The 27510-nt window shown below is 34.3% G+C and overlaps 1 protein-coding gene and 1 pseudogene across 4 annotated transcripts in view; one reads left to right on the top strand and one right to left on the bottom strand.

The window, feature by feature from the left end:
* The window catches only part of METTL15 (methyltransferase 15, mitochondrial 12S rRNA N4-cytidine), a 194304-nt gene that overhangs the window by 16371 nt on the left and 150423 nt on the right, over positions 1-27510 (top strand). The window lies entirely within an intron of this gene.
* Positions 18043-26482, bottom strand: LOC109730740 (ATP synthase F(0) complex subunit g, mitochondrial pseudogene; annotated as a pseudogene).

Below are 27510 nucleotides of genomic sequence, written 5' to 3'. Positions count from 1 at the left end.
TGGGAGACTGAGGCAGGAGGATTGCTTGAGCCCAGGAGTTTGAGGTTGCTGTGAGCTAGGCTGACACCATGGCACTCACTCTAGCCTGGGCAACAAAGTGAGACTCTGTATAAAAAAAAAAAATTCAATTTCAAAGGAAATGAGAAATTAGTCTTAAAAATCAATGATCCAAATATAACTAAAAAATAATGTGGTATAATTAAGGAAAATCATGCTCTTTCATGTTTAAAAGTCAGACATATGTACTGAATTTTAAACTTATTTAAGAGCCATTTTTCTGGTTTGTAAATAGTGATGACCCAGGAAGACAACAGAATTCTCTTCTATATGGGAAGCACAGAGAAAGAAAAAGGAGAAACAATGAGGTTTTTCTGTTCACAAAGCACATTCCTATGAGTCATCCGGGATACTGGTTACTCTCTATTTAGGTCAGCACTAGTCCCTGATCAATAGTCTAGTCATAGTTATTGCAAGAAGCTAGGTCCAGTGGTTCTGTCTTTTCCTGTTGTTCGTCTAAGTCCCATATTGTTTTTGTAAAGAGTGGTAGGAAGTGTACCTTGACCTTGTAAGTTCCATAACATTTTATTTTACTCTTCTTCCACTACCTACTCCTTAAATAACAAACTACTGAGCTGTAAGTAGCATACGTAAAATGTTGTTTTACAATAAACCTAGTTGCAGAACCTTATGGTGACTCGTCTTATAACATTCTGTAAACTTTGTCTGTTTTTTTTGGTTTTTGGTCAGGTGTTAGTGGTTGTCCCCTTTGGGTGAAACAAATGCTGTTTACCAGGATACAGTATGTATTTAAAGATTTTATTTTTCTTGATGAATGTTGTTTTAGAAAGCATGTACATTTTTTGTTGCTGCTTATTTTCTCATTCTGTATAAATTGTTTGTTTGGTCTTTAATATTTCAGATGTCATTATATTATATGCTAATTTAGGCATATATTTATCCTTGTCGTATTTATTTGCTCTGTGTCATATATAGTATTTTTCTCTATAACTAAATTTTAAAATAAAAACCTAATCTTTGTTGTACATTTTTTTTCTTTCTGGCAAGCAAAAAAATATAAACTGTGAATATTGAATATATTCATAAAGATGGAGGATTTCCCACTTGAGGCCAATGTACACTGGGAAGAATACTATTAATAACAACAGAGTTGTATAAGATTTTACTGTTTTATAAGATTTTATGTTTGCAAAGCTCTTTCATGTATTTTTGTTTGTGCTTTTCATTAGTACCAATCTCAGTAGTATTTTGTACAAAATATCATGTCAAATGTAGAAAGGAGAGGAAATGTCTCCAGTGCTTCTGCTCTACTGGTACCATGTAATAATAAATGACATTGGTTTGACCTGAATTCTTCTAGTTAATAATCAGATTATACAGTATTCATTTTTCCTCCACCACAAGTGTTAGTTCTTATGTTCTAAGTGGTCACTTTATAAGATCTTCAGGCCTTTCATCAGGCTGCTTAATACCTCAGGACAGCAACTTTGGCCTAATGTCTCTAGAGAATAGATCACTGGCCTTCTGAGCAGTGTGACTATGCTAGTCCACAGAGGAATCCAGACTCACCTAATTGGTCAGCTCACTAGATTTTTCAGAGCTTGATCCCAGATTGATCTGTTACTCTTGCTAGGAAACCTTATATTTGTAATGACAGGATAGGAAGAGAAACTGCTCAAGGAAAGGTATGGGCTAAAACGATAGAGCTATTGAGTGAGGCTTAGAAATGAAGATAGAAAGGGTAGTGTCAAGGGAAATAAACAGTAAAAGGATGATTTGAAGGAACACAATATTAATACTAAAAAGAGAAACAAACTCCATGAATTTCTTTATGTATTTTTCCTGCTTTCTCCATCATCTAGCTACCATTAGTCCCTTCTCTATGGTTTTGATTTTTCTCTATAGCAAAATAATGAAAGAATTAAAACTGATTTAGTCTCTCACCCCTTTTTTTAAAATGATCTTCATAATGATCATATAAATTCTTTTATTTTTCTACCAATACAGAATATTATCACTAAGTAATACATGCAAAACCAACATTTTTGAGTAGAAAGGCTTGATTTTTCTCCAATTTAAATCTACCAAAATAGTGAACTACTTTTATGAATGAACATGTAACCAACTTCTCTTGCTAGGGATTGCTTTACAATTTAAATGCAGACTGAAATTTTTCAGAAGGGAGAATGGAGATAACTGTGAGAGAGAAATGTTTTATAATGTTTTCTTGTTTTTATATTTATTTTTGTAACATCATGTTAGTAATGGAAACCACCAAATTTTTTAAAAGTTATTAGCTATCCCCTGAGGAGTTTAAAGGTATGATTGATAGCATATAAAATTTAAAAAATTATATCAAGATTTATTCAAAGTAGATATTAAAAACTCATTGAGAAATTTGTATCAGGGGCATGTAATAAGGTCTGCTTAAAGTAACTATGCCTTCTGAAAGCCAGAAGTGGAGTAGTGGTATTAGTTTCAAATTCTCCACTCCTATGGAATCTTCTATTTGTAGAATGACAACATTTGATTGGGCTGATATTATATTATTTGAGACTTTTGCAATTGGATAAAGATAAATATCCATCCAAAACTTTGGAATTTTGTTTCGTTTTTGTTTTCAGTGTATTCTGAATTTTTGAACTCAAGCTGGCTGATTTGACACATTTGATCTTGTAATTATATATGGAAAAAAATCCCAAACTACAGTGTTTCAGGTCTCTGAAACTTCATTGTACTTCTGTTACAATGGGAATTAGAAGATTTAATTAGTTAAATAAAGTGACAATAAACCCATTTTTTATATGTTTGATTTTGAATTAATATGATTGTGTATTCCAGATACTACTTTAATTGCTATAACTGTTTTGTTAACTTGTTTTTTGGATAACAAGTCTTCTAAAATCTTATTTTTCTAAAATATAAACTTAGTCACTTTAGAGTATATGCATCTAAGTTAAATTTTTCTTGATTGACTTAAGGTAGTAATTTTTAATATTTTTATTACTCTGTTTGATATAACAGTGGTATTCTAAGTGACTTAATTTATCCCTGTCTAAATCCCCACTTGGCTGTGTATTTCCAGGTGCCTTTTTTTCTTTTTGGCTGGTGCTCATTTCTTAGTATGTCCTCTAGCAATTTAGTCATCTCAGCTAAATTTTCCAGTAGATATTATCTAAGCAAATTAGGGAGCTTCTTGGTGAAAGTAGGTAGCACATTAAGTCAGAAAATCTGAAATACTCATCCTTCAATATCCACGTAGCTGACTCCTTCACTTCTGGTCTTTATTCAGGGATACCTTTTCAGGGACACCTTCCCTGGCCATCCTGTTCAAAATTTCAACTACCATACCTCAATATTTGATATCCTTATCCTTCCTTTTTTTCTTTCTCCTTAGCATTCACCACTGACATGCTATATATTCCATTCTCTTTTGCTTCTTAACTGTCTTTCCTTCCCTTCTCGCATTCCCTTCCCTGCCCTCTTCTTCCATGGTACACTAGCATAAGAGTTTGACTATTTGTCTGTTTCTTTACCACAGTATCTTCAGTACTGAGGATAGTGTTTGGCATATAGAACATGCCCGATAAATATTAATATTTGTTGAAATAATTACTGAATGGAGGAATGAAAAGAAAAATACTGTTGAAAGAGACTGAGGAGATAGATGTAGCAAGTGATTGGATGAATAAAGGAAAGGATAAGGGGAAGTGACAAAAATGACAGTTGTTAAATCTTAGTTTTAGTGTGAAAATGAGACCGTTCCCTCATGTATTTGGTAAATATCCATTGGGCTTCTACTGTATCTCAGGTGCAATGCACTTAGTACTAGGAAAACAAATGTGGAGCGAAATTAGATATGCTCTTAGTCCCTAAGGATTTTACAATTTGGTGGGAGATTCAGGCATTTATGAAGTAATTATCCAAGTGAATGTGAAATTTCCACTGCTATGAAAGAGAGTATATAGTGGTCTGAGGTCTTTTAACAAGAGGATTTAAACTGGTTAGGCTTGCCTGAAGGGGAAGTAACCACAGAGCCAAAGAATCTAGAGAATTAAATAGGTTGAGAGTAGGGTGAATAACATTTCAGAGGAAAAAGGCTCTGTGCTGGGAGGGAGCATGGTAAGAATGAAGGATTATAAGTAAGCCACTGATTGAGCTGACAGTGCAAAGGGAGAATAGTGAAAGAGGAGGCTGGAGAAGGAGGTGGAGGTCAGAGATGATTAGGTTTACCTTTTAAAAACATCTACACTATGAAGAATGTATTGGTTCAGATCAAATCATGAGGTTTTTTTTTTTTTTTTTGTCCAGATAATAGACAATGAGTGGTAGTAGTTGTGGTGTTGAAGAGGAGTAGACAGGTAGACAGATTTGAAACATTTATGCGGTAAAAAGTACAAGGTGAAGCTGACATTCATTAAATACTGTCTTAGGTCAGGCTGCTATAGCAAATTATGATAGACTGGGTTGCTTAAACAACAGACTTTTTTTCTCACAGTTCTGAAGGATAGGTTAAGATTAAGGCACCAGCAGATTCATTGTCTGGTGAGAACCTGCTTCCTGGCTTGTAGATGACAATCTTCTTGTGTCCTAACGTGGCAGAAAGCAGACAGAGAGACAGAGACAGAGAAACAGAGAAAGGGGGGTGGGGAAGGAGAGAGAGAGAGAGAGGGTGCCACCCTCATAACCTAATTCCCTCTCAAAAGGCCTCACCTCCTTATATCATCTCATTAGGGGTTAACATTTCAGCATATGAATTTAAGGGGAACACAAATGTTCAATCCATAACAATTATGCCATCTCTTTATCAGACACTAGATTAGGTACTAGGAATACAAAAAAGGAAACAGCTTGCGATAGAACTTTCTGGAATAAAACATTTTATAATAGAGATATGTATAGATTGCTTTGGAGTAATAGTAAGGGAAACATTAATTCCACCTGGAGTTTCATAGAGATGGTGAAGGCTGATGAGTTTTCAAAAGTAACATTGAGTTTTCTAGGTGAAGGAGAGGGAATTCTAGGTAAAGAGAACTCTGTTCAGAGGCAAAAGACATGAGAAAGCATTGTTTGCTCAGGAAAGCACAAGTTCAGAACATGAATGAAGTGTAAGGCAGGCAATGATTTGGGATTTTATCCTGTTGGAGATGAGGAACCTTGATACTTTCATTACCCTTGGGTTTGGCATGTAATTATTAGAGTTGAAGCTTGCTTGGGGGTAGAAATACAAAGATGGACAATTGAGTTTGAAGAGATGGGGCCTTCACTTGTAATGTCCATTAAGAGAAGTGAGGGACTAGAAGTAGGAACTAAATATGCAGATTGAATGTACCACACAGGTGATGTTTTCAGCCTTTGTTTTTTTTTTTTTTTTATATTTCCTTTTTTTGTTTTTGAGGGAAAAATCTAGAGAATGTTTTCAGCCTTTGGAAAGGATATGATTATCAAAGCAAAAAGAAGAAAGCCTTGGATAATACTTAAATTGAGCATCAAAGCTGTGAAAGAATTTGGGAGACAGAAAAGAAGAGATAAGACATTTTGGTAGATATGTAAGGTAACTTGTAATATTAATGGCTGCCTAGTCTAATCTACTTCATTACCTTGGGCCCATTAGCCCAGGACTTGGACTTGAAGGAAAGGATTGTTTTCTGGCCGTTACTAGCTCAAGTAAATAAAAGGTAAAATAAAGATTATTTGTAATACCCTCAACACTTGGCTATTTTCTTAAAGACTCTTCTTCCCTTGATATTATTAGCAATATTTTATCCAAGTTCCCAAACACTCACTTACTGGTCCAAACTGTACCCATTATTGTATTTCATCTAGAAACCTAAATCTGTAAAGTGACTTTAATTTATTTGAAAGAAGTATTTTATTGCTGTCATTTTATGTAGCATAAGCATTACCACTTAAGCATAGATCCAACTGATTAAACTAATAGTATTATCACTACTACTTCTGACAGATATATTTACATAGGAGCACATTAAAGAAATCGAAGTCTGCCATGTGGTAAATATGAGGCTACCCATTTTTGGTCCTTCATTTGAATTTTGTTGTATTTCTTTTTATGTGCTTATAGCTTTATTAACTTGGGCTAATATGGAATCTATTAGTTGGCTTATCACTTTTTGGAGTCTGGCTTGTGTTCTGTGTAAATTAAGTGTCAGAGAACACCCACTTGAATACTAAATGTGATTTTAAAATTATATCTTTCTTTACCTACTTGATAAATTATAATGTTTGTACCTAATAAGAACATGGGAAGGATCTTCTTGCATGTGAGTTTCCATTGAATGCTCTGCAGGCATTTCTTATAGCAAATTTCCATATTAATATATTAATGATGTTGTGTAGGTTGGGTAAAAAACAGTTAAGAGTAGAAAGACAATTAACAGGAATAATCTCTAGATCAGGGGTGGGGAACCTGTGGCCTTAAGGCTACTGTGTTTCCCTGAAAATAAGACAGGGTATTATATTTATTTTTCCTCAAGAAGATACCCTAGGGCTTATTTTCAGGGGATGTGTTATTTTCCTCTCAAAGCCTCAGCTTGCAGCACGCACAGGATGGCCGGAACCTGACAGGGGGAGCAGACCTTGTTGGTGGGGCTGCCTGCACCTTTCTGGTTACCTCTGGGATGGTAGCTGTCACGATGGGGCAGATGAGAAGGGCTGCTTATCTTCTTGACCGCTCTGCGACAAAATGCATGGGTTGTACAGATACGCTGCGTAGCCACGCCCATCATTAGGTGTTATTTTTGGGGTAAGGCTTATATTGTGCAAATACTTAGAAATCCTGCTAGGGCTTATTTTATGGGTAGGTCTTATTTTTGGAGAAACACGGTACATGTGCCCTTCTAGCTTCTTAAGTGTGGCCTTTTGACTGAATCCAGATTTTACAGAACAAATCCTTTTATTTTTATTAATAGATTTTTGTTTATCTTTTATATTTTAATTTTATTTTTAAAATGAACATATTAATGTTTAAAATACCAAAGAATAAAATAAGTTTCAATGAAATATTATAACCCTCTGAGATTGACCAGCACAATTAGAACATTAGTAAGCCATAAGGGCTAAATTGATGGCTATGTTCATGATTTAGTTCTAACTTCCCCCACCTGACTGGCACCCCTACTACAGGAGGCTGGTTGGCAAGAGCTTATAGGGGTCGAGTACACTAGTCTGTTACCAGCTTTTGACAATGTCGCACTGTGTTTCTGTTTGAAGTGGAATTCCTGAATAGTTGCACAGCTCAACAGTATTTTTTAATTCTGTCTGCTCAACAGCCCATCATATCAAAGAAGACCAAGAGAATGCTGGAGGAAGAAACCAAATTTTTAAATTAGGATTGGGAATTGCAATATTATTTTATTTCTGCTAATGATAAGATGATTGGCTTGTTTTGTAATACTGCAGTTATCAACATTAAAGAAATTCAATACTCATTAGCATTGTAACACTCATAAGGACCACAAATATTTTAAATTAGAGGGAGAAGTATGAAAGGTTGTATTGCAGAAATTAAAAGATGAAAAACAGAAACAAAGACAATTCTTTCAAGCAGCAATAAGGCCTGGAAATAATGCCACTGAAGTAACTTATATTAAATAAAATAGTTTATATGCTTGGGGGGAAAAAGAGAAAAGCCATTCAGTGATGTAGAAATTATGAAAGAATGCATTATTGAAATTGTAGGATGTTTAGACCCTGATAACATTTCAAAGTACAAACAACCTTCTCTTTCAAGGAGAACCGAAGCTGGCTGAGAGCATGAATTAGCCTTTAACTTAACAGAACAACTTCATGCAATACTTCGAAAGGAAAATATCTATTATTCAGTCACTTCAGATAAATCATCCGATAATACTGCCTCGGCACAGGTTTTATACTTCATTCGGGTCATACCAAAAGATTTTCTTTGTTATAAAGAGTTATTTCCTTTGGGCACTCTTGTGAATAGAACATGGATAATTGATATCTTCAACAACTTTCAAGATAAATGTCATGAAGTTGGACTGAATTTGGTAAATTTAGTGAGTGTATGTATAGATGGTGCACCTTCCATGACAGGAAAACATGAAAGGTTTGTTGCACAGATGAAAAAATATTAACAGATCCAGATGTTCTCATTCTTTTAATTGTATCTTATATCAACAGAATCTCTGTGCTAAAGCTACTATTTTATTTTTTATTTTTATTTATGTATTTCTTTTTTAGTCTCACTCTGTTGCCCAGGCTAGAGTGCCATGGCATCAGCCTAGATCACAGTAACCTCTCAGACTCCTGAGCTCAGGCAATCCTCCTGCCTCAGCCTCCTGAGTAGCTGGGACTACAGGCACATGCCACTGTGCCCGTATAATTTTTTTTCTATTTTTAGTTGTTTTGGCTAATTTCTTTCTATTTATAGTAGCGATGGGGTCTCGCTCCTGCTCAGGCTGGTCTCGAACTCCTGAGCTCAAGCAATCCTCCCGCCTCATCCTCCCAGAGTGTAAAGCTACTATTTTAAATGACACTTTGCAACAAGTTTTAAGTATTGTTAACTATATTCATGCAAATGCAACACAGCATCCTCAGTTTCATAACATGCTAAAGTTGAATGTGAGGTATTCAGTGTGGCTTTGCCATATCATTCTAAAGTGTGTTGGCTATCACAGGGGCAGGTGTTAGCCAAAATTTTTCTCTGCAAGAACAAATAGTTAAATTTTATGAAGAACAGAATCAGCAATGTGAATTATTGAAAGAAGATTTCTATATGAATGCAGCATTTCTGTGTGATATATGTCAAATCAAAATGACTTGAATATTTCTTTGTAAGGTACAACTCAGTCTGTATATGATATATGGCAAAAAATCCAAGCATTTTGAAAAAAGCTATCTTTTTCAAAACACTTCTTTGAAATGAAATTTCAGATGAACATTTTCCCTGGTTAGCAAAGGTCATTGATGAGCAGGATGATGTCTATAAATTATTTGAAGAATATACAGCTGTTACAAACCTATTAATTGGAGACTACAATGAAAGGTTCACTGACTTTGAGAATCATGACATCACACTCAAATTAGCATTTCAAACTCACCTAAATGATGTCACCAAGTCACCTAAAGAACTACATATGTAATTGATTGAGCTCTCAGTAGATGTCATTTTAAAGTCACTGTTTGATGCTAAGAAAGATCCAGTTGAAATATGGAAAAATGCAGTAGAATACCCATACCTTTGGCAACATGCCTGAAAAATGCTTTCTTGCTTTTCAACCACTATTGCTATAATTTTCCATTCTCCTACCTAACACAAATCAAGACACCCATAAGGTTACAATTGACTGATACACATCTAGAGTATCAACTGAAACTGTGGACCTCCTTCCTGGAACCAAATATTCAAATACTTTCCAACAAAAAGCAAGCATAACAAAGTTATTAAAAGGTTAGTTAACTTAACAGTTAGTTTTCAGTTTCGAAATTAAGTACATAGTAGATTAGATTTTTATAAAATAATGTACTTTTTTAAGTATTTCTAATTGAAATTTCTTGACTGTGACCTTATTTGATTATAGCTAAATTAATGAGGCCTTCCAACATGAGAAGGTTCCCCATCCCTGCTCTAAATGAATGTATGTTGCTAGTAGGTACTATATGTCACAGTTATAATATGTAAAGATATTTAAGAATAATACAAATAATAATTTAGCTTAAATCTGCATAATGCTAAAATTTGAAAGTTGAGTTTGATGTTTAAAATGCATTCAGGGAGTATAGTTTTTGTAAATGTGTTATTATGTGCTAAAAATTAACATAAAATATATATGCATGCTATATATATTTTCAAGATTTTTAAAATTGGACATTTTGTAGTTTATATAGTTTTTCCTCAAAGTAATCTCAATGCTAATGATAGAAACATAATTTTTTTGCAATGGACATTATATGAATTTTTGGTTGTAGTTTTATTTTGTAAAGTTTTGCATAAAAGTTCAAAAGTGATGATGGATTCATTGCAGCAATGATGGATTCATTGTTTTTCCCTTTGTTGAATTCAGGGATATGTGATTTCCTGTAAAAATGTGAGTAGGGAAACTAAATTCTCTGAAATTTGTGTTCTGATCATTTAGATTTAGTAGGTAAAGCTTTATTGTTTATTATTTATGTGTTGACCATCAACTGAATTTTTAGTCTGTAATCTAAAGTATTTCTGATGATGGTTTAGGAGACTACAAAAACATTACATTGACTATACTATACCATTTACCATTGATGATTTTCCTTTTAGTTATGTGAGTTTATTCTCATGACTTAGACATGAAGGATCTTTTTATTGTTATTTATTTACACAGCCTAGACTTTAGGTTAACAACTCTATGAAGATATATGTGGTTATCTTGAACATGTGAAATTGTTTAGCTTTTCCCCTAATTTTCTTAATACTTTATATATTGATTTTATTAGAATATAGAAGAAAAGGATACTCAAACTTTGACATTTGTTTTACAAACTATATAACAGATTATTTTTAATGATCAAGGTAGACATTATAAATGTGCTAGATATCTTCTGTTTATCTTTCTAGAATCATTCTCTACCCTTCCCTACCCTGTATATGTCCTAGGAGGCTGAACTTATACCAACTGCATCATCTAGCTCCTCTGCCCTTTGGATTGGCATTGAGTTAAACCGATGGTAGACACCAGCAGAAGATCAGGGGGAGAGGGGAAAATGATTCCTCTGGCACTTCACTTGTGTTGCTTTGAATTGGCAGCTTTCCTCTTTTAAAGGCCATTGCTTCTGTCAGGAGGTCCTTTGTATTAAATATAACTATCCCTTCTAGATTCTGGTAATTGCTTACTCCTCTTGCCCTTCAGGCTTAGGGATAGTAATGTCTCATATATTGTTAGATTCCCAGGAACTATATACTGTCCCTTGTTCTGTATTCCCTAATCTGTCTACATCTTTGAAAATATTAATAATTCCTTAATTAAATTATCCTCAAATTTCTCAGTTTGAACCTGACAACTTCCTTTTTGCCAGGACTCTGAATACTTTGTGTTCTCTTGGAATGACTTGCCACTATTCTCTTTATCGTGAGGACTTACTGCCTTTGAAAGTGTTGCAAGAGTCTCTGCTGCAAAACTCTGCCACTGATTAGTTGTGTGATCACAGGCAAGGCACACTATCTCTGTGCTCATTTAATCTCCAAATGGGAATGGTAATAGTTCTTACCTCATTGGAATATCGTAAGATTTAATGAATGTTTATATATAAAGTGGCCAGAATAGTGTCTGGCACATAATTAGTACTCTAAATTATAGTTCTGGTTATTATTTTTATTATTGAAACATAAGGGATGAAGTAGAGAACAAGTAGTATGGTTGGGGGTGGCGGGGGAGAGAGAGAAAATGAGAACATAAGCGGGTGTGCACATGTGAGGACTGGAGTAGTTAAGTTTAAAGAATAGAGTATTTGAATTTAAAATTTCAGAGTTAGAACATGTTGAGCTGATGAAAAGGTCTTGCAGCTGACTGTGAGAGGTGAAGGTCACTGGATTTGAGATGGACATATTGTTGAAGTATGAGAGGTTTGTACTTATAAACAGAACAACTTTGAATGTAACATCTACATATGTAGACTGACAAAGATGTGTTGTATTGACCACTTAAATACGACAAATGGCATTGCTGAATGTGACTCGATTTTCTGAAATGGAGAGCTATTCTTGGTAAAATTTCTCTTGATTTATGCAATGTTGCATACCTAGAAAATTCAATGTATTTTTAATCCTTGTAGAAAGTACTATGTGATATGAAAAATGACATTTCGTTTTACACTTAGCTAATTGTTTCTGCCCCCTCTTTCCTTCACGAGTAGACTCTGTAAGTCATGTCTCCCTTCATGAATACACTGTAAGTCATATAGAATTTTAGTCAGTTGATTTTGTAGCACTGTGCTGTGCATTTGTGCTTTGAAGGGTATCCAGCATTCCTATACCTCACCCATTAAGTACTTGTGACATCCTTCAATTCTTTTATTACAGCCTAAATACATTTTCAATATTGCCCCATTGAGCATTACTGGCTTAGGGGAAAAAAGGCACAGAGCAATTATGTGGATTAGGCCCAAAGAGAAGGGTTCCATTTTGCATAGTGAGCAAGTATGATAGAGATGTGAGGCAGGGGAATCACCTGATACCAAATTTTCAGGTAGAATCCTGATATAAAAGTTTCAGTGGTGCAAGGTAGTAAAGTTTTCTTACCGTCTCAGCCTCCTATCCACATTCAACTCCTTGCTTCAGGCCACCCCTAGCCCAGGTGTACCTGGTAGCCTGGTTATATTAACACTGGTGGCCCAAGTGAGAATTCCTGATAAATTTGGTAAAAAGTATAATCTCAGCATAATTTCTCTTTATGAGAAGCATAATTTCTCTTTATAATACTAACTATTAGTATTTTCCTTCCTTTATACCATACTTCCAAGCATTCTTTACCATCTGAAGGCAGGTGCAAATGCCTGTCTTTCCCATGTAAATGTTTCTTTCTTTGTTTCTTTCTTGCCATGGGTAAATGTGTTACATGTTACATAAAAATATAATCATTGAATTTCTCTATTTGCTTATGAACATACCCAAATGCACTAAAATGCATTGGAATAAGTGAAGATGATCACTGAAGTTTCATCTTTTGTTCAAACTGATAAACTTTTGTGTCACCTTTGGTCAACTTTAACAGTTTTTATTGTTTTGGAAGGATCATCTCATTTGGGCCAGTTTACTTCTGGTGAGCCTAAACAGTCAGAAGTATTGCTTTCAAAAGATTAATGTTATAAAGCCTAGCGATGTTGAGCTATATTGTGCTTATTTTAAATTAGGAGACTTGTGTAATATAGGAAAATATTTTTCATTTTAAATAAAAATTTAGTATGATATAAAATGATTTCCTAGGGAATTAAATGAGGTCTGATGAGGTTTTCAGCTTCATTAGTGAAGTAAAACCCATAGTGAAGATTAGAAGTAGTTCCTGAAGTATGCAATAGCCTTGTGAAATGTATTTCTAGTTTCAATCTCTTTCCTAAGGGATTTGTCCATGCCATGGAAGGCGCTGTGATTAGCATTAATTGTTATTCTTCTTGGGTCTCCCTGCAGAGAAGCCAGAGTTGTAAAAATGAAACCTCTTTTTTGTCTTGTAAAGGTCATAGTCACAGACATGGTCTTGAAATGGAACACTGTAATGGTCACATAAGAGATTTAAATAGTACTTTATATCTTGATTATATTCATGGATGGCATCTCTTTATCAAGTTACATTTCTTCCGTATTAAAATACATATTATTTCAACTGGTAAAGGGAATATGTATATATATATTATTTTTATGTGACAAAAATTAGATATTTCATAAAATCCAATTTGTTCTTATTCTTTAAACTTAATTTTACTACATTACTTTGTCTATGTTTTAAACTGGTAGGAAATAATTTGTTCTCTCTTTTTCTCATAATCTTGAAAATAAAAAAATTAAATCAGTTGATTTCAGCTGTTTTTTTCTTCTTCTCCAGAAATGGGGTCTTGCTCTGTCGCACAGGCTGAAGTGCTGTGGTGCAATCATATAGCTCACTGCAGCCTTGAATTCCTGGGCTCAAGCAATCCTCCTGCTTCAGCCTCCCCAGTAGCTGAGACTACAGGCATGTACTTCCATACCTGGCTAATTTTTCTTATTAATATTTTTTAGTAGAGATGGGGTCTTGCTATATTACCTAGGCTGGTCAAACTCCTAACTTCAAGCAATCCTGCCTGGGTCTCCTAATGTTCTGGGATTACAGGCGTGGGCCACTGCGACTGGCTTCAGCTGCTTTTAAGTTTATCTTATGGGGGTTGGTTCATAAACTATAGATGAGTTTCTTGTTTACCCTAAAGTGAGTTTTTTAGTCATTTGTCCTTAGAAAATGAACTTTGGTATAGTGTGTGGTGCAGTAGAGGAGAATTATTTCATCATCTTATGGTACATAATATAGTGGTTTGTTGTTTTCTTTGTTTTTGCTAACACTGACAAGTTCTGGAAAAGTGCTGTGAAAATCAAATTTTAAAATTTTCTATTTTCCCACTGAATTATATTGTAATCTTCATATGTTTTATTTGAACTTGAAGTACTGAATTAATACTTATTCTAAAAATTGATGAGCTTGATATGATTAAAAAGGTGTACTTTTTGGCTTTCAGTTTTTATATCCTTAGATTTGGAAGTCCTCAAACCCATTAGAAAGAATGATGATGCATAAGGAATTTAATTACAGTTTCTAAGTCTTACAGAATAAAAAATCTTAATTGGTGATATTTGTTGTAATATGTGATAAATAACAAAATCCTAATTGGGGGTATTGCTTAAGAATAATCTGATTTAAGAAAAAGACAAAAGGTAAGATCTTAGGGTACAGTAATTTTGTAACTTTTTCTTTCTTGGAATATTTAGAGAAATTAATTAAAAAATTTCTCTTGGAAATGGTGGTTGAATGGTTCAAGGCAATTTTAGAATACTTTAAAGGGATATTTTTAACTAAAATGGCAGGAAATAAGGTCCCTTGGGGATGGGAGTTGTGACTCATATTAAGTATAAGGCCATTTCAGGCTTTCTGTAATCACTTTAGCCTTAGTCCTGGCATTTAATCTATTGGGGAAGATCTGTTGTTGGGGGTGGGAGGGAGATATCTTAACTCACTATGGTAGCCAATCTACAAGAAGGCTTCCATTGATCCTCATTACCTGGTATTCATGCTCTTATGTAGTCCCTTCTGCATTGTATTGGGTTGACCAGTATAACAATAAGATACTGCAGAAATGATGCAGTATCTTCTGAAATGATAGTGTGTGACTCCTGAGGCTCAGTAATAAAGGAAATTATGGCTTCTCTTATGCTGTCTCTTGGATTCCTTGCTCTAGAGACTCCAGCTACCATGTTATTAGGATGCTTAAGCAGCTCATGGAGAGACCTACATAAAGTGGAATTGAGGCCTCTCTCAAAAATCAGTACCTGGTGGGTGAGCCATCTTGGAGGCAGATCCTCCAGCTTCAAACAGGCCTTTAGATGAACGCAGCCCAGTCCTGACTGCAACCTTGTGGGAGACCCCAAGTTAGAACCACCTGGTTAAGGCTGCTTCTGAATTCTGATCCATAGAAACTTTGAGATAATAAATGTTTGTTGTTTTAAGTCTTTTAGGGTAATTTATTATCCAGCACAGAGAAGTAATATATACACAAATAAAAGCAAAGTTTTAACTGTGATGACTGCCCTAAAGAAAAGGTGTGCACTACTTTGGGAGTGGCTAACAGATTTCTGATTTAGTATGAGGGTTCGGGAAGGGCTTGTGAGCCTAGATCCAAAAGACAGTAAAGAACATTTCTGACAGAGCAGCATGTGAATTGCCCCATTGTGGGGTGAAGTAGGGCAGTTTAGAGAATTCAAATATCAAGAGACAAAATTACTACAAATTTAGTATAAAGATCTTAATTGGCTTTATTTGCAATTTTAGAATCGGGCAACACTTCATTCCATAAAATAGAATAAGTGTTCCAATGAACTGAGCAGAGAAGATTGGTTTTACAGACAGAAAAGAGCTAAAGAAAGCAGAAACAAAGAATAAAAAGTGGACTGGTCATTTCAAAGTTACTTTCTATGTAAGGCAGGAAGAGGGAAACAAAACAATAGAAAAATAACTGATTGATTAACATCAGGTTGCTTTTTTTGGGTAAGGTTTGAAGGCAGAGGGAATTTTTATCATGCTGACTGAAACTGGCCTACTTTGGAAATTTGGCTATTGTCACTCCTGATTTCTCGGAAATTGAGTTAACTTGGTTTTAGTTTGGTGACCTGGAACTTTAGTGTGAATGAGTCCATTTTGGTTTTTAGTCTGGATTGTTGGGGCCTAGTGCTGAAGCTTAGTCTAAAACAATGACCCCTTACAGTTGTTGTTTAACACAAAAGAATACCGCTGTGGCTAAGAGTAGACAGTAAGAAAAAGATGGCAAAACATGAAGATAGAGAGATCAGAAAATGCTAGGCATGGGAATTCATTAAAAAGTTTTGAGCAGGGAATGTGGGCTATTAAGTCATTACATATGAAATGTCTGGTTTACTTAAGTACTAAGTTTGATAGTTGATATTGCCGAACATTTTGACACTTCGTTTTATTTTTATTGTGAAGGTACATCCTCATTCCTTCAAATGCACGGTTTTTCACTTGCGATTATCTTTCACATTTTTTTTAGAGCAAATTTTGTGAAACCATGGATAAGTGAAACATATGCTATTTGGGAGCTCAGAGGAGAGGGCTGAGCATAGACAAAAATTGGTCAGATTTAATTCTTACCAAGTCATAACTTAGGTGATATAGCCCTTGAGGAATCTTATGGGCAAAAGAACATGGTCCATTAAAACAGTAATTATTTAAAAATAATGCAAGTCTTTTATGCATTTCTCGAAACTATGAAGAGAACTCTTAATTCCCTTCAGTGCTTTCTAATATTATTCTTGTTCCCTTTCTCTTCTACTGTTTTCATCAAATGCAGCTGCTTTTCCATTCTTTTTTCCAAAACTCCTGAACAAGCTACCCCTCTACTCTGATATAGGCTAGCTTTTATTCTAATTCATCATTCATCTTCTGTTCTTTGCTTATTATTATTTAAGTTGATGATGTAACTGTTCCTGTTTGGACAACATAGGGCCTTCCTTGCAGTGCAAGGTAGGAAAAGAAACTGGTAGCACAAAGCTAGATGTTCTTTTGATGGCTTAGGGACAGGAAAGTCAGGGAACACTTTTGGGAATAATGACACATTAATAATATTTGTCATATAACTGAATTATCAGCATGTATGTAAAAACTGAAGCCAGGAACCTAGATGAATTTCACCTTTTATTGAATTGAATAGATGAAAGGATGTTCTGATCCTTGAGTAGCTCTATCATTTAATGACGGGGTTAAGGGAAATGTGAGCCTAGAGTAGACTCAGTAGAATCTGCGCTGACTTTTGACTGGAATTTCTGAGCTAACTCCTGCTTCAGGCCTCAGTTTAGACATTGGTTTCTTTGGAAATCCTTTTTTGATATTTCATTTCCAGGTTAGGTTCTTCCCTAGCAGGCATTTATACTCTATTATTGTCCTTATCATTGCTGCAATTATTTATTTAGTTGCATGTGGTCCCAGTAAACTTTAAACTCTGGGAGTCTGGGTGACAAGTTCACCATTGTATCCCCAGTAAGTACTATCTTGTCTTTTATGTAGTAGGAATCAATTAACACTAGTTTAATTAATTCAGGAAGGTATTCTCATTAGGCTCATTAGGTTTCATATGTGTATATATCAACAACATTCCTGCTTAGCTTACTATCAAAATACTAAAACATCAACTAGCTATATATATATACAATATAACTAGCTATATTCCAGGTTGTCTTAGATTATGACTTTGAACTCTCTGCTACCTAATATCTATAAAAAGTTTGGGGGAAATAAAATTTATGAAGGACTGCAGTGAACTTGGACCGTATCATTTTCACACTTCTAGAATTGCTTTTACTGAATCATGCTTCACTGCTATTCCATAGCTTATATTGAGGGATACTAAAAATAATGCGACTTTGAAACTCATTATTGTGTTTACTCTAGGGATGCAGGAGGAAGTGGTAATTTACCATCTTATTAGTTTGTGAGGATTGATAGGAATTTTTTTTTTCAATATACAGTAGTTAGGAAAGCTTATTTTGAACAACTAGGGTTTGTACAAATCTGCCTGTGTGTGTTGAATTTTTGTGGATATAGTGAATGATGCTGTTGTTCATGTTTCTCTTTTTGCAGTGGCTTCTGGGAAACACAGAGATAAGTTTTGTGGTCTGCTTTTATCAAAGGATAGCATTTTATGTCCTATGTTTTGAGTAATAGTCATATAATTGTTTTTGATTATACTTGTTTTGGACACATTTTATTCAGAGAGCAGTCTGTTCACACATGGTTCAAGAACATTCAAATAATAAATCAAATATATTCATATGTTAAAGATTAGTTGGCAAACATTATAGACAATGATACCATGCTTGCCTGTGATCACTCCAATATAAAACCACATCGATACCTCAGTGGCCACTAAACCATTCAGCACAGCTTCCTTAACTATGGGCTGTTTGAAGCTACTGGTTTGAGCACTATTGACTATTTTTTTCAGGCTCTGAATGGCTGTCAGGGTCTCATCAGGGGTTGGAGGAACTAGCTCAACTTTGGCATAGTACCAAAATATGGCCAGCTGAGGCTTTGAATAAGTCACAGCAGCATTCATCAGTGCTGGGGCCTCCTCTTTACTGAGGTTATGGATAAATTGGGCATGGTTCTAGGATACAAAGTCTGTCACCCCCTATGGTCAGCAAATTATACTTTTAAAATTTCTTCTATTGTCATCACCACCTTCATTTCATTCCCATCTCTATATCTTTACTTTTTTACTTTCTGTGCTAATTTATCTTTGTAAATTATCTCAACAATTTTTTTTAATATTAAGGCATTAGAAAATTACATGTGGATGTCGATAACATAAAGGATCTCTTATTGGTAATTTGTTTGAGAACTGACTTGATACTAACCTTGACTTCTCTCATTGGATCTCTAGACTCTTCCAAAATGTTGAAACTGGCAATAACCTGTGGAACACACCCTCATACATTCTATTTTCTGAAAAAAGGGTCTTTGTTTTCTCTATAGGGAGAAGTCTTTTGTTCTTCCTTTCTGTGGTCCTCTATCCATTCTCCTAACCCAAGAACATTTCAAAACTATTTAAAAAATAATTGCTTATGTTACAACTCTGTGATTGAATAATCAGAGTAATTATTTGAGTTAGGGAGAGGCAAACTTTTTAAATAAACTGAGTTAGGTAGAGGTAAAGTCAAGGAAACCTAATTATTGTCCTTTTTTATATTATATTTTATAATTTTTTAAAGTAATCATTTAAAGTATTTAGATTAATTCTAGAAAAGTCAGTAATCTTGGATCACACTAAGGATAAACTAAATCTGATAAAGTTTTTATAGGATAAATGTAAGATGATTTTAAGCTTTTGTTTATATCTTAATTTTTCTTTCCACTACTATTTTAAGGAGTTAGGAAATATGGGATATTTAAATATGCTGACTAGGTAAGGTAATTGAACACACTTTAATGTTGGTTGTATTATTTATATACTCTATATGTTTAAAAAACAAGTAGCATTTTTTATATTTGAAAAATATATTTTTCAGATTTTTTGGTATTTGAAAAACTGATTTTAAAGTAATGCATTTTTATTGTTTTGTTAACAAATCAAACTTTTCAAGTTATTTCTGACTATTAAACCTTTCTGGAAAGTTCTTCCATATCCTTCCGGTCATCTAAATTTATCACAGGGCTTTAACTAAGAAGGTTGGTGAACCTTCTTTTCCTTTTGATCTTGCATCCTGGTGGGTGCTTGGATATTTCTTGTGTAAGAAAAGTTTTGGTGGATGAGTCAGTGCACTGAGTCATAGACAGCATGAAGCCTCTAGTGTTCTATACTAACTAATTGGAAACAGTTTCAAAATTAATTAAGGCACAGTTGTCAGCTCAGTGTTACTGATTGACATCCCACCAAAGTATTTTGTCTTTTGGCAACTTGCTTAATTGTTCTTTGGTATTTAGGTTTTTGTTTTGCTTTATGCATTTTTAAAAATCTGTTGAATAGACCAATAGTTACTGGGTTGATTTTTTTTTTAGAGCCCTGTTATGAACCCTTTGTCATTTATGTTTAATTTTTCCCTTGCTTGATGCCTTTTTTCTCTTAAAAAATATTCAATACAATTCCTTTTTTATCTTGCTAGTTCATCAGTCTATGAGAAGAGTCTTTTATGCTCCACGGAAACTAGTTCATAAATAATAGTATATTGATTCATCAAATAAGAGCTCACTTTCCAACTAACACTATGTGTTTTATTTAATAAAAACAAAATTAAATGGCTTGCTTAGATTCCTTTGCATTGAATTAATTTGACCTTAATAAATTCATTAAAAATGACATGTTTTTGAAAGAGTTTGTTTCTTTGTAGGGTTCACATTTGTTTGAAAGAAAGTATTTCATTTATATACAGGATTTTACAAGGGGGTTTGATTAGGTATTCTTCATGTTTCCAGAAGAATAAACAAGAGGAAATCAAGACCAGGAAGATATTTTGGCTGAAGAGAGCAAGTATGTTCTGGCAAGATGATAAAATGCTAGGGTGAATTACTGAGGAAAATAAGAAGAGAAAAGAACTTATATATTAAGTGCTTACCAGATTTTAGGCACTTTACATATATTATTTCTTCAAATCCTCCCTGCATCTCTCTGAGATGGGAATTATTTACCCATAATCAAATGCAGAATTTGAAGCCTGGTGAGTTAATAACTTATTCAAAGTCCTCAACAATATCTGTATAATCAACACCTTAGGCAATCTGTGACAGCACTTTAGTGTGCTATGTAGTGCCAGATTCAGGCATTATGTGAAAGGAAAATTCAGGGAAAGCATTTGATTTAGTTATAAAATAGATAATCTATAATGTAATAAGTGAATTAAAACACATCTTTTAGTCATTCCTCTTAAATATTACTCTTGAAGTCATTAATTGAAATTGAGACACATTAATGACATGTTGTAATTTAATCGACAGCTTATTTTCTTCATGGTATGTAAAATTAATGCTTCATCTTATAATTAGTGTCATCTTAGATTTCCTAGAATACAGTACATGGTTTTTCTCACTCCTTAGGAATGTTTAAGAACAAAAGCAACCATTTGACCTATTAGTTTTTCTTTCATTATCCCCTAAGTTTGTTCTGATGAAATGATCGTTAAAAAAATTCTGTGGTCAAATACGATTTTAGAAACACAGAATAATTGCTCTTTCTTTGGAGATTCTCAGTGTACACTAACGTAAGAATTCTAGCAAAAAAACTCAAATGTTTTAAACTTTGTTTAACCCATTGATATACAATCTTATTTGATCATGGATTTCCCCCACTCTGCCTCTTTCTTACTTACCTGTTTTGAAAAGGGCCTATGAGCAACCTAAGGAACCTGAGGAAACTAACACTCTGCTTACCTAACTTTCGGATATGCTGGGTTATACACTCTCTTGCCCCAAATTGAGTATCACCAGTAAGAGTCTAACCTTTCTGTGGGTCAACAGATTTTTCTTTTCATCCTTCTTATCAAGCCTCTATATATTTTTATTTCTTGCTCATAGATTGGCCACAACCATATTACCAATTTCTTGGGTTTTGTTTTTTTTTTTAATTTCTTGAGTTATATCTTTGTGTGTTGTTGTTTTTCATTTGCTAGCAAAATTGTGATATTTGAAACTTATTAACTCGATGTTTGGAGTTTCATTAAGGATTCCAAACAGCCAGAGAATTTATGATAATATATAAGTTGCAATGGAAAAAAAATCCATTTTTTGGCATTTTATGACATCTAAAGGTCAGTAGGTTATGGGAGCCTCATTACCATATCTTATGCTGATCATTTCAAAGATGTAACATTTTTCATCTTCAAAGACTCACTAAGGAAGAGTAAATCTCCATTCCCTGATATTTTTCTTGTTTCTTTCTCTACTTCCTGACCTTCCCTTCTATTTCTCTCCCCGCTTCCCTCTGCCTTCTCTCTAAAATCTGGACTCAGCTTACTTACCAATTCTGTGTTCTGTCAAGATTATTTAATTTTATTATATTCAATCATGCTGATTTCTAATTATGTTTTCTATTTTTATAATGTTGCTACTAGAGCCCTACTTTTCTCATTTCTTTGCAAGAGAGCTTGCCTAAGTCTTTAGCTTTTTATACCTAAGCTGAACTAGCTTCTTTTTACCAATCTTCCTGATTGTCACAGTGGATCATCATGTTTAAGTTACCGAGCGATACAGGTATACTAATTTTATTGCAACCTTTCCCAATTTTTTCCTTTCTTACCTATCGTACTTGTAATTATGGTCTATGCTGGTGGAGGTTAGTCCTGTCAGCAAGTATTCTTGAGTTTGTGTTTTGTTCTGTCACTGCTGTGGTCATCATGGCATATATTCTATATTTTAAAATACCCTATGATTTCAATGAAGAAAATCCCATTAATCTGTAACTTAACATATTCACAGCATATAAAAGGTGTCTAAAGAAGTATAATACTGCATTAAGGGGTATAGGAGATGAGATTAGAAATGTGGATTGGTACTACATTGTATAGCAGTTTGACTGCCAGACTAAGACATTGCTAGGCTAAGACAGCTTTTGAGAAAGGGAATAATATGCTTCATTTTTACCTATCTTATCATGTACTTAACCCCAAACCTTGAATGATTTCAAGTAGGAGCATGATGCTTTGTTACCATTACATCTTCTGGGTTTCAGTTTGTTTTATGACTTTTTAGTTATTTCTACCTTGATTTTCTTTCTGCTTTCTACTTCTGTTTCTACCTGTGTCATAGAATTTTTTGATGATTGAATTAGACATTGTTCTTTAAGTACTTGACAAACAGTACTTGGTACATATTGAGATGACAATAATATAGTGACAAAAAGTACTGAAATATTGATGTAGCTTAGGAGTGTATATGTCTGTGTGTGAGAGAGGTAAGGGTGAGTGGTGGGTGTTGAATGACAAAATCTGCTGTAGCCTAGACAGCCTAGCCAGGTATCAGACATACCACACTGGAGTCATTCTTGCAGTTCATATTTTCTGGGCTAGAAATCAGAAGACCTGGGTTCTGGTCTCAACTGTTTATTACTCTGCAGATTGATTTCCCTTTCAGGCCACAGTGCCTTAATAGATAAAATAATGAATTTGAGTCAGTTAGTAATTAAAAGGAATGATCCTGAATTTAAAATATATGATACTTTATGGTTAGGCAGGGAGTGGTGGAGGATGGCTTAAGGAGACCATGAAAGTAGGATCATCACTTTTATCTCATTATATTGCTTCTGATGGATTATCCAAACTAAACTGGTAAACAGCTGTTCAGGATTTATCTGCTTCTAGTAGGAAATTTTTATCTACAAAATATACCTACACAAAAACGCACTATAACAAAACAATGTTTAAAGTTCATTTAAAATACGTTTGCATTTCTCACATTTAGAGTTAATGAAGAAAATTCTGAGGCAAGAAAATGTCTCTGAGATGTTATGCAGTTGGAAACCAGTCATTGAGACAACTGAGAAATTTAGAAAAAGAAAATTGGGTAATATTTGATAAATTTACACTCATTTATTTTATTTTTTTATTTCAGAGTATTACGAGGGTACAAACACTTTGGTTACATAAATTGTCTTTGCACCACCTGAGTCAAAGCTACAAGCATGCCTATCCCCCAGAGAGCACACACCTCATCCATTAGGTGTGAATTTACCCATCCCTTCCTCCCCACTCCCACCTGCCCAACACCCTATGAATGTTACTTCTTATATGTGCACATTAAGGTAGATTGATTATTACCAATTTAATGGTGAGTACATGTGGTGTTTGTTTGCTTTTCCATTCTTGTGATACTTCACTTAGAAGAATGGGCTCCAGCATCATCCAGGATAATATAATAGATACTTTGTCATATTTATTTTATGGCTGGGTAGTACTACATGGTATACATATACTACATTTTATTAATCCACTCATGTCCTGATGTGCCCTTGGGTGGCTGTTTCCACATCTTTACAATTGTGAATTGTGCCACTATAAACATTTGAGTTCACATGTTTTTATTATGAATGTCTTTTTTTTGTTTGGTAGATACCAAGTAATGGGATTGCTGGATCAAATGGTACTTCTACTTTTAGTTCCTTGAGGTATTTCTATACTCCTTTCCATAGAGGTTGTACTAGTTTGCAGTCCCATCAGCAATGTATGAGTATTCCTATCTCTCTGGATCCATGCCAACATTTGTTGTTTTGAGACTTTTTGATAAAAGCCATTCTCACAGGAGGTAAGTTATTGATACCTCATTATGGTTTTGATTTGCATTTCCCTGATGGTTAGAAATGTTGAACATTTTTTCATGTGTTTCTTGGCCATTAGTCTATCTTCTTTTGAAAAACTTCTGTTTATGTTCTTTGCCTACTTTTTAGTGGAGCAATTTGATTTTTTCTTGCTGATTTTTCTGAGTTGTACAGATATATAGATTCTAGTTATCTGCTTTTTATTGAATGTATAACATGAAAATATTTTCTCCCATTGTGTAGGTTGTCTATTGCTCTAATGATAGTTACTTTGGCTGTGTAGAAGCTTTATAATTTGATCAGGTCACGTTTATTCATTTTTGTTGTTGCTGTGGTTGCTTTTGGGGTCTTTATTAATTCTTTGCCTAGACTGATGTCTATAAGAGTTTTTCTAACATTTTCTTCTAGAATTCTTATAGTTCCGTACCTTAGGTTTAAGTCTGTTATCCATCGTGAGTTGATTTTTGTGAGAGGTGGAAGTGCGAATCCTTTTTCAGTCTTCTTTTAATACATGTGGCTATCCAATTTTCCCAGCACCAGTGAATAGGGATTCTTTTCCCCAGTGTATGATTTTGTCTGCTTTGTGAATGATCAGATGGCTATATGAGGATGGTTTTATATCTGGGTTCTCAGTCCTGTTCTAATTGTCTATGTCTCTGTTCTTATGCCAGTACCATGCTGTTTTGGTTATTATAACCTTGTAGTATAGCTTCAAGTCTGGCAAATTGATACCTCTCAATTTGTTCTTTTTGCTTAAGGTTGCTTTAGCTATATGGGGTCTTCTCTGGTTCTATACGAAGCATAGAATTATTTTTTTTAGGTCTGCAAATAATGATGTTGGTATTTTAATAGGGATTACATTGAATCTGTATATCACTCTGGGTAGCATGGACATTGTAACAATATTGATTCAGCTGATTCATGAGTGTGGTATGGTTTTCCATCTGTTTACATCCTCTGCTTAAATTTACATTCTTGATATCCTCATGGCCAATGAAACCTTTACATTTCAAATATATTAGACCAAGGCCTGGCATTATTCAGGGTACGTCTTTTAGTCTGGCTGTCCTAAACTCCTGACCAGACCTACCCTATCTAATCCTGCAGTGCTCCTTGTCTCATTGTCAACAAAGTACTGGAATTAGAAGATTTCTATGATACTTCCAAGTCATTAATTATACTACGTTAGTATATTAACTGATCTTTCTTCAGTTTGGCTTGTGTTTTATTGTCATTGGTTCTCTTGTTTTTTCTGTTGTCTGTATCCATGTTCTTTTATTATTACTATTCTCTACTTCGGCCATGAAATTGAGGTGGATTTATGTGAGAGATTTTGAGGGAATATAGGAATTGGACTGATGTATAGTCACTAGCACCGCTTCTTGAAGCAAAGAAGCTTTCTTTTGCACAAACTAACTTATTCAATATTTTGGATATGGAGAGGGAAGATACAGAAGAAAACTAAAAGGGGAGAAGTTGAGAATATTGGGAATTAGGAAGAGTGCTTTAAGAATATTTGCACTAATTGTGAAGTGGCATGATTTTAAAAAGTGAAAAATTCTTACTTTATATACACACATCTCCGGAGGAAAAAAACATAAACAAAACCTGTAACATTTAAATAATTTCATTCTAAACAATGGGAATATGTTTCTATAACTTCTAGTTATTTGCAGTTTGGAAATCCTGCCTATTAGGGTTGGAATGTTAAAAAAACAAGAGAATCATTGCTGTCTGTTCCAGAAAGTTGAGGCTTTAGACTTACTTTCCTATAAGGCTTTATTTATCAAAGGTATTCTCAGGAGGTAATGAACCTGAAACTGTTCCAGCCTGTGCTGAAATACTCCCACACTATGTTGTTGGAAGCGATTTAAGCACTCTTTGTAAACCTATGCCAGAAAGTTCTTCCCATTTGAAGTTTCTGCCCTCACTTGGATTAAGAGGAGGAATTTCCCATCTGTTCAAACAGAAGAACTGTGATCAAAAAATAGGTAATAAGAAAAGATTTTCCTGTTTGAGATGTGCTTTTTGTGGTTGAAAGGTTTTCATTGGAATGAATTATTTGTTTTCACATGGTAAATATTTGGATTTGATGTTCTAAACAAGTATTTTTGATCTGAATTAAAAGCAAAATTATGGTTCTAAATATTATACTATATAATTTACTTGTTTTGCTTGGTACTTGGATTAAAAACCTTGTTGGCATTCTTGATTGCTTAATATCTCACCCCTCTTTCCTATTTAAAAACATGATATCACCACCTTCTCATCTCTTATCAGGATGACTACAAGAACCTCTTAATTGGTGACTTACTTTAAATACATCTTTTAATCTGCTGTTATATGGACCTAATTTTAGATCTGATCATATCACTTTCTAGGTTAACGCTTTGCAAATTCCTGGCAAAGTGTACAAGTTCCTTTAGCACCAGATCCTTTCTACCTTTTCAACTTCTTCTGCCAACATGTCCTACATGCCACCCAATGAAACATATAATGTTCTTTCAGATCTCTGACTTTGCACATGGTAGCTTTGGTCCTTCCTTTTTTCGTGATTGTGTTCATGGCACTCTTATTTTATTATACTGTTTGTTCTTTCTTCTGGAATAGTGTTATTAGATGCTTGTAATTTCTTTTAACTTGCCTGTTGTCTCTTTAAAACTGTGGAGTGGTCTTACATACTCTGTATTTTCCTGGCATTTAACATAGTGCCTCCTTCAGTAACTGTGTATTGAATTATTACCCCTCATTCTATGTCTTCTAAATTTCTGGATATTTTAGCTCAATACAGTTTAGAATCTTAAATAAGCTTATGGCTATTTTTTAAGGCTTGTATCCATTGAGTTTTTCCCTGAAAAGGATTCTTTAATTTTTAATTTTTACCCTCACTATTTTTGGTCCTACCCTATTCCTTCAGATTTCAGTGATCAGTTACAGTCATTTGCCTCTAAATTAGAGCAGGTTAGTTCCCAGCATGAGTGTCTGGTTTATTCACATCATATAACATTATTTAGTGGATCTTGTATTTCTGCCTTTATTTCCTAAGTCTTTTGACTTTCCTTCTATCCCCTTGGCCATATATCCTACTTTATGTACATTTTAGACAAGTGAACTGAGATTTAGAGAAGTGAAATGAGTTGCCCAAGATCACATAGCTGTGAAGTGATAGAATTAGGTTTATATGTCTTCAAAGCCTATTTGTGCTTTTTTTCCTGCTGCACTACACTGCTAACCTCATATGCACTATGTTTAAGCTGCTCTCTAAAATCTTCTGCCTCCCCTCTTGAATTCATTTCTTATTTCCAAATGGATGAGAAGAAGGAAGAGAGGTTCAGGATATAAATTTTTTTTTCCAATCAGTTTTGATGGAAGGGATTTGTTTATATATTTAGTAATAGCATATCATAGTAACTAAATAGTCTCTTTATTTTTTATAGTTTGACAGAGCAAAAGGAAAAAATGTTATGAAACATTTCTTTTTTTCAATTCACAGCC

The sequence above is a fragment of the Microcebus murinus genome, chromosome 4 (genome assembly GCF_040939455.1).
Source record: "Microcebus murinus isolate Inina chromosome 4, M.murinus_Inina_mat1.0, whole genome shotgun sequence".
NCBI classification, from domain to species: Eukaryota; Metazoa; Chordata; class Mammalia; order Primates; family Cheirogaleidae; genus Microcebus; species Microcebus murinus.
The sequence above is the reverse complement of the archived record's forward strand: the minus strand, read 5'-3'. Positions and strand labels throughout refer to the sequence as shown.